General features: G+C 31.1%; 1 protein-coding gene across 1 annotated transcript in view; it reads left to right on the forward strand.

The window, feature by feature from the left end:
* The first annotated feature begins 888 nt into the window (after nucleotides 1-888).
* LOC126880467 (uncharacterized) overlaps nucleotides 889-12,224 on the forward strand; it is a 48,815-nt gene continuing 37,479 nt past the window's right edge. Inside the window, exon 1 of the mRNA XM_050644326.1 lies at nucleotides 889-1,105. The gene's annotated coding sequence lies outside the window, so the exon portion shown is untranslated. The remainder of the gene's footprint in view (nucleotides 1,106-12,224) is intronic.

The following is a 12,224-nucleotide window of genomic DNA, read 5'->3' on the forward strand; positions in this document are numbered from 1 at the left end:
TCAACTCTACAACTTTCTGATAACTTAAATAATGTGGTCAACAAGGCATTTCAGATGCTTGGCTTTATCAGAAGAAGCACACAGCATTTTACTGGGATTACTGCCTTAAAAACGCTTTATTGCTCTCTTGTCCGTCCCCATCTTGAGTATGCGTCCTGTGTATGGTCACCTTTTTATGATGTGCATATTGAGACCTTGTGTCGTGTTAAGCATAAATTCCTTAAACAGATTGCTTTCAAATTAAACATCTTGAACAACTACAATGATGCAGATTTACTTGCTACATTAAACATGCCACCCATTTCTATGCGTCATAAGAAGAGAGATTTTGTTACCTTTTACAATATTCTGCATGGTAGAGCTGCTGCTCCTTTTTTGCTTAATACAATTACTATACATGTTCCATCTAGACCTACCAGATCTATATCTAGTTTCCATTATTCTATACATCGCACTAACTATGGATTTAACAACTTCATTTCAAGAACTGCTAGACCAGCCAATCAATATAACAACATAGATTTCTTTGCAACCTTTGGCTTATTCTTGCGTCAGGTTTTGTATACTCTTGGCTCGAGTAATAGAGATAGAGATAATAGATACAGATAACTTTTGTATTACATTGTATAATAATACAGTTTAACTTTTTGTATTGTAACTTATTGTAATTGTAATTTATAGTTTAACATTAATTGTAATTGGGTTTGCCCGTTGATAAATAAAATAAAATAAAATAAATAAAATGTTTAAACTTATTGCTTTGAAACAGTTTTTTAGTCTGTTGCGTAGCAAATCTCAAAGTATAGATAATTAATTAATACTTTTCCCTTGCAGCTTCAAGTGATGGTCTCAATCGTTCGTCCGTGTTAAGTCTCTAATTGGATTATCGGGTGATTGTGTAGCTTTATATGTGCAAATTAGATATCTACGAAGTCTCTACTGTAGCAATAGAATATTCATAATCACCAATCGATTACTAGTTGAAGGACGTCAATATAATTAAACGCGAAATTGTGAAAGATTTTTTTGTGTTACTTAATTTGTTATCTTTGACTAAAAGAAAATAAAAATGGACAAACTACTTACTTTGGCTCATATTTAACCGGTAAGTCTCATAATGAGAAAAATATTTTCATAAATGTCTTTTGGCAATAAAATTAAGAGTAATTAATTTTTTTTAAACCAATATTTTTATATAAAAAAACGACTGCTGAGTTTATACACTACTGGTAAATACCATTCATTTTTTTTCAAATTTTTTTCTTTAATTAGGTATTAATTTTATCTAGTCTTAGGTTAGGTGGGCTATTTCTGTTAACTACTTTCACATAAACATTTTGGACGTCATGTGTCGATGAGGCAGAAAGGGGTGGTAATTAATCTGCTTCTTCGGTCCTTAATTAAATAAAGATTATTTCGGTCCAGATAACATTATAATACGTATCACATAGGATGTCGAAATACAATGGTCAACAATTACAATACTGATCTAACACACTATTTCGAAATAGCCAGGTCTAATAACAATATACGAATCATCCATGTCTTTTCACCCAGTCTGTATTTATACACCATGCACTTAATCAATAACACGTAACTATACGTTCAATGTCATCATTTCTTATTTTTCGGGTGTAAGGTTATTACAAAAGTAGTCACATTAATATAATTATTAAGAAATAAGATGTAAAATACTATAAGGGTAATTAGACTAGTGCTTAGCATATACTATAGTCACAATAATTTAAAACAATATTTCAATTTTTAATTTTATTGATTTTTCTACTGGTGCGATCATGCATCGCTGGCAAAATATATAGGTTGTCCCGAAAAGATTGGTCATAATTTATACCGCAGATTCTGGGTTCAAAAATAGGTTGATTGAACCTCACTTACCTATATACAATAGTGTACACAAAAAAAGTTATAGCTCTTTGAAGTTAAAAAATGAAAATCGATTTTTTTTATATATCGAAAACTCTTAGAGATTTTTTATTGAAAATGGACATGTGGCAATTTGATTGCAGTAACATCTTTTAAAAAAATTAAAGTGAAATTTGTGCACCCCATAAAAATTTTATGCGGGTCTTGTTCCCTTAAACCCCCCCAAACTTTTGTGTACGTTCCAATTAAACTATTATTGTGTCACCATTAGTTAAACACAATATTTTTAAAACATTTTTGGCTCTTAGTACTTTTTCGATAAGACAGTGTTTATCGAGATATTTTGAATATTTGTCTAATCCACCACATATTTGTATGTGGTTAAGTTCGATTATAGAGACCTGTTAATAATCTGAAAATTTATTTATAATTTACATTAATAGGTATATTTTGAAAAAGAAGCCACATCTCGATAAAAGGTGACTTATCAAAAAAAGACTAAGAGGCAAAAAAGTTTTAAAAACACTGTGTTTAACTAATGGTACCACAATAATAGTTTAATTGGAACGTACACAAACATTTGGGGGCTTTAAAGGAACAAAAACCCCATACAATTTTTATGTAAATATATTAAAAAAGAAGCCGCATCTCGATAAAAACTGGCTTATCGAAAAAATACTAAGAGACAAAAAAGTTTTAAAAAGGTTGTGTTTAACTAATGGTACCACAATAATAAATTAGTTGGAACATACACAAAAGCTTGGGGGGTTTAAGGGAACAAAACCCCCATAAAAATTTTATGGTGTGGACGAATTTCACTATTATTTTGTTTTAAGATATTCCTGCCATAAGAATACTAAACGTTCATTTTCAATAAAAAATCTCTAATAGTTTTCGATATATTAAAAAAAATAAATTTTCCAAAAGTCTCTAATTTTCAACTTATACACGGAAACCATGTTTACACAATTTTTTTACGAATACCCTACCGTGACACCTATGTTATGATTTTACTTATTTATTTATTAACTTTATTTTAATTGAAAACATTTAATTTAATAGTCTTTATTTTTAACTTATTTACACACATATATTATTTAATTTTATTTATTCAATATTTAACTTATTCACAATAGATATATGCGAAAAATACAAAAAATCCCCACAAATTATCCCTGGACAAAAAATCCCCAGACAAAAGATTCCCACAAAAAATCCCCACAAATAATCCCCAAAAATAATCCCCGGACAAATAATCCCCGGAAAAAAATCCCCACAAAAAATCTCTGACAAATAATCCCCACAAATTTTTTTGGACAAAATATCCCCACAAAAAGCCCCGGACAAAAATCCCCAAGAAATATTTGCTGCCGAATAGTTCCCTAAAAGTTTTTCCGTGAATACAATCGACGCAAATATTTTTCTCTGACTTAGAGAAAGTTTTCCGAAAAACCGTCTGAAAACGTGTTTTTTTTGTTGATAAATAAATATATTTTTGATAAATAACATTTTTTTCGCTCGAAAATAACTCGAAAAGTATTGACTGTGAAAAATCTATATAGAACAAGTTGCTAAGAATTAGTCAATTTATCCATTTACTGGCATATTGATATTTAAACATTACTTGTTACAAAGTTTTTATTCGATTACTTGTAAAAAAAAATATCTGTTATTACCTTTGATGAAATACCAATAGGCAACAACTTATTTTTTTATTAGCAGTATTTAGATTATTCGATATTTTTAACAAAAGACGCAGCAAGAACGTACAATATACACATTTTCACTGTTAACTGCTTTAACATAAAAGAAAATTCTTCTTTAAAATGTGCCTTAAAATAAATTTAGAGAAGTTGAGGAAATGTTTTTTTGCAGAAGTACAATCTGATGACGGTAAAGATATCATAATATGACAACATTAGGGTATAATAACTAGTAGTTTTCAGTACATATATATGTATTCGGAAAAGCATTCAATGTTTTCATAAATTTTTTAAGGTCCGACTGGTATATTATTTGACAAATAATGACATGACTTCGAAGTTAGTTAAGTACGATATAATGCCCTAATGCCGAATGCATTAAATTTAAATAACTAGTTAAATACTGTCAAGTTGACAAATAACAACCTAAGTAAAACTATGGTTACCACAATTACGTTACGACTATTGCTGGTAAATGTACTTATTTAAAAGCTAATTAATTCAAAATTCATTCAAATTTTTTGCATATAAAGAATAATTTAGTCGGACATTAAACGTTGAAGTTACCAAGGGTATTATAGATAATAACGCTTTCAGTCAACGTATATCCCTCAAGCCAAAGGCCCTCGGTATATACACCATTGACCTCAAGTGTTATTATCCTTATAATACCCTTGGTACCTTAATAACTAGTATTGTTCCGAAAATTTGCAATATAGGACATTATTTCTCTCTCCTATGCCGCTACAGTCCATGTTTGGCCCTGACCGTTCCCCAGCATCTGCTGCCAAGTACCACTGTCCCTGGCTGCTCTCCTACAGTTACCCAGCCTCAATATCTCTTTAGTCTCAGTCAATATTCTTTCCATCAACAGCAATATTTCGATTCAGCACCATATAAGTCATTACTTGCATCTGGTTTATCCGACCCCAAGGAGCGTGTGCAATCTGCAACAGTATTATTTCGTTATCCGTACGATCGACATGATGTCATCTTCTTCTTAACGTGCCCTATCAAGTCCCCTTGACGTTGGCGATTAACATGGCGGCGAAACTGTCTCTGTCTCGAGCTATTCTAAATAGTTGTTCTGCTTTCTTTATTCCTGTCCACTCCTTGATATTCTTCAACCAAGAGGCCTGCTTTCTACCAATTCCTCTGCGTCCTTCGATTTTACCCATCATAATAAATTGAAGAATATTATACCGGTCTCCCCTTACTACGTGTCCAAAATAGGGTCCAAAATCTTTCTATATTTGATGTTATCAAGCAGCTCGCGGGCAGCATTTGCTCTATTAAGGACTGCCACATTTGTCAGCATAGCCTCCATGGTATTTTCAGTGTACGTTTATGTAGCCACATTTTAGAGGCCTCCAAACGATCAATGGTGGATATTTTAATGTCCATACTTCGACACCATACAAAAGGACGGATCAAATGTAACATTTGATGCCATTTCAAATAATGACTGAGCCTCTGGCAGAGAGACTATGGCAGTGAAGCATGGGTCCTGAAAGAAACATCCAAAAACAAACTCGATACATTCGAAAGGAAAGTACTGAGGAGAATACTAGGACCTGTGAGGGAAAACGGGATATTCAGAAGTCGATACAACAACGAGCTTTATCAACTTTATAAGGAAACACCCCTGTTAGACTTCATTAGAATACAAACATTGCAATGGACCGGACATGTGATAAGAGTGGGAGAGGATAGGCTACCGAAAAGAGCACTAAAAGCTAGACTACAGGGAAAGAGAACGGTTGGAAAGCCAAGAAAGCGCTGGGAAGACACAGTAAACAGCGACGCACTAGTCCTTTTAGGAGTGCGTGTATGGAGAAGAGCAGCCACAGACAAACAAAGGTTTGTCAAAAAATAAAGAAGGACAAGGCTCAATTTGGACTGTAGTGCCATGGAAGGAGGAGGAGGATAATTAGTGATTAGAATGTATTTTATAAAAATGCCCTATGTCTTGACGCCCTGTTGTGCGTATCAATAAATACATCGGCACATGAAGCTAACAGGTTTGTTAATATATTTATGGAAGTGGGACAAATGCAAGAATAATGAAAAAACAACATGTTAGTACATGTATAGAAAAATAAAGGAGATGTTCAGTAATAATTTGTAAAATATAATATCATCATGACCATATGTCGGAGACCGAAATATCGTGAAATCTGTTGAGATTTGCAAAATTAAAATCAAACGTAAACTGATGAAAATATATTATATTTTAGTGATTTTGTCAGGGGTTTTAGGGGTTTTAAAAGAAAGTCCATCATCATCAACAATAATACTTTTCAATATTTTTGAGTTATTCGTGTTTGAAAATTGTTCATTTTCATTGAAAATTACACCTTTTCGGACGGTTTTTTGCGAGCACTTGAAAAAATATACATACATCTAACTTAAAAAAACTATATAAAATGTTTTTGTAGCTTATAAAAAACAAAGAGATTTTTGTTCCTTCATAAATCTTCTAGTTGTAATACAAAACGAGATATGGTAGGTGAAACAGTTTGTTTTTTTGTGCATGCTCAAAGCGGTGTATTCAATTTGAAATAACAGAGAAACGATCGATTTTAGGTGTATAATGCTACCAATATCTTTTCTAGTGCTTGAAAAGGCCTTTAAAATGAGCAATATTAAATGTCGATGACATTCAAACTAAGCTAGATAAGCTGCAAAAATTTAGTGACTTAAGTATTTTCAGAAAAAATGAGAAGTATATTTAACCCCTCATCCACCAGAATTTAAATGCATCGTTTTCCTTCTACAAGACCCTTTCCTATAGTGTTATCTCTTTGTAAAAAAAAGTTGGACGGGTTTAAAATGAATGTTTTTTGAAGAAAAAAAAAAGATTAAAATATAGAGCGCATTTTTAAATTTTCTTAAAAATCTTCCTTTTTCTCCATGTAACGCGAAAATGATAAGAGATACAGTAATGAAAAATAAAAACAAACTTTTGATTTAAAACACCCTATATTTTTGTACAGCACCTTTTTTGGAATCTCTTATCATTTTCAAGTAACATCAAGAAAAATAGTTATTTATGATATAAGTGTTAACAGTACAATTTTAATGCACGCATGTGAAAGTTTGCAGAATGAGCGAAGCGAATTCTGCAATTCCCATGAGTGCCTTAAAAATGTACTTTTTAACACGTATATCATACAATATTTTTTCTACAAACGTTATAAATTTATAAAATACAATATTTTTGTTAATTGCTGAAACCGTCAAACCTATGACACGTAAAAGGTAGAACTGGTTGTCTACACTCGAGGGGAATGTCTAAAAATTCTTAGCGAAAATATTATACCGTTATATAAACTTGTTTTTTTCTACAAACGTGTTAAAATGCAATAATACAGTTTAAATTAAATTTTAAAAAAACCTTTTTTCTACAACTGTGTTAAAAATGCAATTTTTAGCACTCCATACGAGCGTTAAAAATGCTACTTTAAGGCACTATTGCTTTAAAAAAATTTTAAGGCACTGCAGTTCGTATTGACCGTATATACAATTTTGATGTAATGTCAAAAAAATATAAAATTGGAATGTCAGTCAAGTTCAAGTAAAAGCTTTTGTAGATATTGTCCTGTAATTACGTTTGTAGAAAAAATATTGTATTATATGCGTGTTAAAAATTAAATTTTTAAGGCACTCATCTGAATTGCAGAACGCGCTTTCGCTTATTCTGCAAACTTTCACATGCGTGCCTTAATCGTGTACTTTTAACACTTATATCAAAAATAACTATTAAACCACCTTTTTCAAATTGCGCAAGTTCTACTATTAATATTAATGTTAATAAATGAAATATAAATGTTTTGACGTTTCACAATTTGACAAATCACTTTCAACTACAGTGCCTTAAAAATTTTAAAGCACTAGTGCTTTAAAGTAGCATTTTTAACGCTCCTATGGAGTGCCAAGCCCGTCCAACATTTTGAATTTAGAAATAACACTATGATAAAAGGTATTATAGAAAGAAAACGATACATTTAAATTCTGGTAGATAAAGTGTTAAATGTATTTCTCATTTTTTCTTAAAATAAATTAGTCATTAATTTTTTGCAGCATATCTCACTTAGTTTGAATGTAATCGACCTTTAATATTGCTCATTGTAAAGTTCTTTTTAAGCACTACAAAAGGTATTGGTAGAATTATACATCTAAAATCGACCGTTTCTCTGTTATTTTATGTTGAATACACTAATTTGAGCATGCATCAAAAAAACAAACTTTTTTCACCTACCAAACTTTTTTTTGTATTATAACTAGAATATATATACCTATTGATGAAGGAACCAATCTCTTTGTTTTCTTATAGGCTTCAAAAATGTTTAAAATATTTTTTTTTGGTTATACTTCTTTAGGCACGAGGGTGAATTTTTATTTTCCTATGCGCATGCGCACATTGATAGTATGGTATTAGTCGTTCAAACGTTATACGGGATCTGATAGGGGGTTAAAATCATCTGCCAATAATTTTTAAATATGGAGATTATGGATAAACAAATGTTGTGTATATTAGTTTGTATTGTTGTGATGGCAGAGAAAAAGAAAGTTTATGATTGTAGTGACTTTTTAAATAGTTTTTTAATGCGACAGGTACGTAATAATTGTAAATGTTTCAGTATCCTAATAAAAAATTACATAGGTACCTACCTATTTGGAAAATTTAAAATGAACCTACCAAAATAGTATTTGCTTTGATTTACCTAATTTAATTACCATCAAAATTTCTACCAATATTCACCTAATATATTGTTTTCTTACTCTATGTTTTGTTGTATTTTAATATTTCAATTCTATAAAAAAATTTTTATACATTTTATGATTGTAAGTATATTTATTATATATATTTTTTTAGAAAATACGTATTTAGTTAAAATTTTTGTTTTATTTTTTAATTTTTTTAATTTTTGGTACTGTTTTAATAAGTAGTATAATAAGTAGTAAGTATTAAAATTAGTTATATTATTTAAATAAAATTAAATAAACTGTTTAAAGTATATTAATTTCGTTGAAATCATACAATAGAAGTGTAACTTCTTACGTGCGTACAAAGTACACACACATTTTTTTTGTTAAACGCATAGGTATTCGCAAAAAACCGTTTGAAAAGGTGTTATGTTTCAATGAAAATGACAAATTTTAAAACCACAAATAACTGAATTGGATTTAAAAAAAATTCCAGCACAATTTTTGCTTAGAATTAGGTCCTCTAGCCACTTCCGTCATTATTTTAACCAAAAAATAATTTTCCAGCCCCGAGAACGGGTGGGAACCGCCCCCAAGATAAAAGCGTCATAGTATATAGGGTAGACTTTGAATTAGGAGATAAGTAGGGGCTATTCCCAAAATTTCATTAAAATCCATGCATTAGGAGAGAATTCGGAGGTAATATCCTGCTCATTGACTGGCGTACACGCCTTTGTTAGTTTTTGATTCAACATTGTCAAAACAAAAATTTCTGGAACCATTGTAGTAGAGCTTAAAAATATTATTAGTACGGAACTGGAAAATCAAGAGGAAAACTCTAAGCTTTTAGTTTTCTAACGTTGGTAGTGATCTTTATATACCTACTTAGTTTCGAGTAATTGGTTATTGAAAATTTTACAATCGTAACGAAAGTGTTTCTGAAATTTTAGTTTAAAGTGTTTCTCAACTTTAATTTATGATTTTAGATAGCAAAAATATTACATGGATTTTTAACCTACTACCAGACAGTAAGTGCCAACAACTGATGACATTCTTTTGAATTTGTTTGAATTAGTACGAATATGTGAATAATTTACAAAATATAATTTAAAAAATATAATTTATTAAAATTATTGCATTCACCAATAACAACTATGTACCGACTTTTATAGTAAATAAACGTTACTAAATTTCTCTTATTATTTCTGTGTAATAAAAATAAATTTTACACTTGACGAATTGCTATCTTACAATAATTCACTCCATAGCCATAATGAATTTTATAATCGAAACAAAACAGAATCAACTAGGGATGGCGGTTTTTGACAATAAACCGGTTTTCGGTTATACCGGTTTTTTTTGCTTACGGTTTAACCTGGCGGTTATAGCCGGCCAAAAAAAACCGGTTTTTGGAAAAACCGGTTTTCGGTTTTTTTAATACAATAGGTTACAAAGTTACATTTACAATTACAATTTTCCTCTCCTCCCAAAATCAAAAAATTCCCCAACCATTTCAACTTATAAAAAATTTCCCAGACTCTTTGAAATGGGATTTAAAAAAAAATAATATCAACATAAATATTTTACTTAAAAATAAATTGGATAATGCAATATATCTTTTATTTTTGCTACCATCAAAAAAAAATTATCATGTATTACTTTTAACACGTTTGTATATATTTCTAGAATAGGTACATTTTAACTCATTTAATACTTCCTGTATGGGTGTATCGTTTTGAAAACGTAGGGAAATTCTTGGAGAATCGTATTCGTAATCAGTAATACGATATGCATAGGCAGAGCATTATTTTTGGTAATCAGATAAAATCATTCACCGACTTTCAATGTCAAGAGTTAAGAGTTTAGTGTGAAAAATAGATGTTTGGCTTGAGTCTAATTCAAACAGACACTTCTTATGTAAATATTATGATTACAAATACCTTTTCAAGGAAATATTAAATAAAACTTAATAACTGATTCTGCTGGCTGATGTGAGATTGCACTTTCAGTTCGCTTCTGTATTTATAAAATAAAATAAAATTTGAATTATGGTTTTGTTTGGAATAGTTACTTGAGAATAATAATTATGATTGGGATCCCAAATAATACCTAACCTAATCCTAATCACCGTAAAAACCTAATAACCGGTTTTTTCTTTAAAAAGAAAAAACCGGTTATAACCGGGACAAAAAAATAACCGGTAAAACCGGTTATTGCGAAGTAAAAAAACCGGTTTTAGGTTTAAACCGGTAGGTTTTTCCCATCGCTAGAATCAACCAATACATTTTTTAGATTTAAAAATTATCAGACTTGAAAACAAACCTGAGTACTCCGTGTTTCATAAACCTACACAACATGGATTAACATAACGAACAAAGAATAAACAAAATAATTTTAAACCAGAAACTCCATAAGATGGTCTTGAAATAATTAGTGTATCCACCACCACGGAAAAATTCCGTAACTTCTACTCGATTGCGTACACAGGCAAGATGTCAACAGAACCAGTCAAATACCTAAAATAGAAAGGAATAAACCAGCTTTCAGAACGAACAATATCTTAGGCAAGTATATTAAGAACAACTAGAGCCAAAATAAAAAGGGCTCAAATAGTGGTGTATAGAAACTTAAATGTGGTGATTGCCCAAACACTTAAGTAAATACATCGGTCAAACTCGTAGAAACTTTTACAAACTTATAGCGGACTACAAAGAGGCTCCTTCTACACCATAACCTTAACCTTTTAAATCAGAGTCATTATGTTAGTAACGAATTCGAAATACAGTGGAACTCCGATAAGTCGGCCCCCGATAACCGGGAAGTCTGGCTAACCCGGATAGATTTTCACCAGACAAACATTTCAACAATAAAAATGTATATAATATTTGAGAGATAATTGTGTATTTGTGTAATTTGAGCTATACCTACGATAGTAGAAATGACTCATGGCACATGGCGGCAGAGCGACGTTCATTGGCTCGGATTATCGGAAACAACAGGCACCTGCATTCATTTATTTATTTCAAGCTGTCTTAACATTGTTCAAAAAAGACTAAAAGACTATTTAAAAAATTCTTTTTTAAACAATAGTCTCCACTGTTCTGGACATTAAAGTAAAAAGCGAAACTAAACAAAAATATCAGAGAGGACCACAAAAAATCAAGTGGTGGATGCTAAAAGATGAGAAAGAAGGTCTATTCAGTGAAAGAATAGTAGAAAAAATATGTTGGAACATGAAAGGAAGCCCTTACACAATTTGGAGAAAAATGGAGAATATTATTAGAGAGACGGCTATTGAAATACTTGGGAAAACGCCACGAAAGAAGTTTGAGGATAAAGAGACTTGGTGGTGGTCAAATGAAGTACAAGGAAAAAAAAGAGAAGGGAAAATTATATAAAAAGTGGCAAGAAACCAGATCGGACATAGATCTTCAAAACTATATGGTCACCAAAAAGGAAACGAAAGTAGCAATAGCAAAATCTAAAGCAGAAGCGTATTTAAACCTATACTATCAACTTGATACCAGGGAAGGCGAAGCCAGGGAAAGATATATAAAATAGCCAAACAGAGAGCAAAGACATCAAGAGATTTTAATCAGATTAGATGTATCCAAGATGAAATAATAAAATACTAATTCACGAAAAGGATGTCAGAAAGAGATGGAGAAAGTATTTTGACAGTTTATTAAATGAAGAATTTGACAGACAGCCTGTGAAGTTAACGGAGACAGTAACAGCAATGGTTACCAGAATAACAAACGAGGAAATAGCCCAAGCGCTTAAAAAAAAGAAAGGAAAAGCAGTCGGACCAGATGATATTCCTGGGGAAGTATGAAGAGCTTTGTGAGAGACAGGAATAAGTTTGCTAGCAGGTCTATTTAATAGAATTATGGAAGTTGGACAAATGCCAGACGAATGGAGAATCAG

The sequence above is a fragment of the Diabrotica virgifera genome, chromosome 2 (genome assembly GCF_917563875.1).
Source record: "Diabrotica virgifera virgifera chromosome 2, PGI_DIABVI_V3a".
Lineage (NCBI taxonomy): Eukaryota > Metazoa > Arthropoda > Insecta > Coleoptera > Chrysomelidae > Diabrotica > Diabrotica virgifera.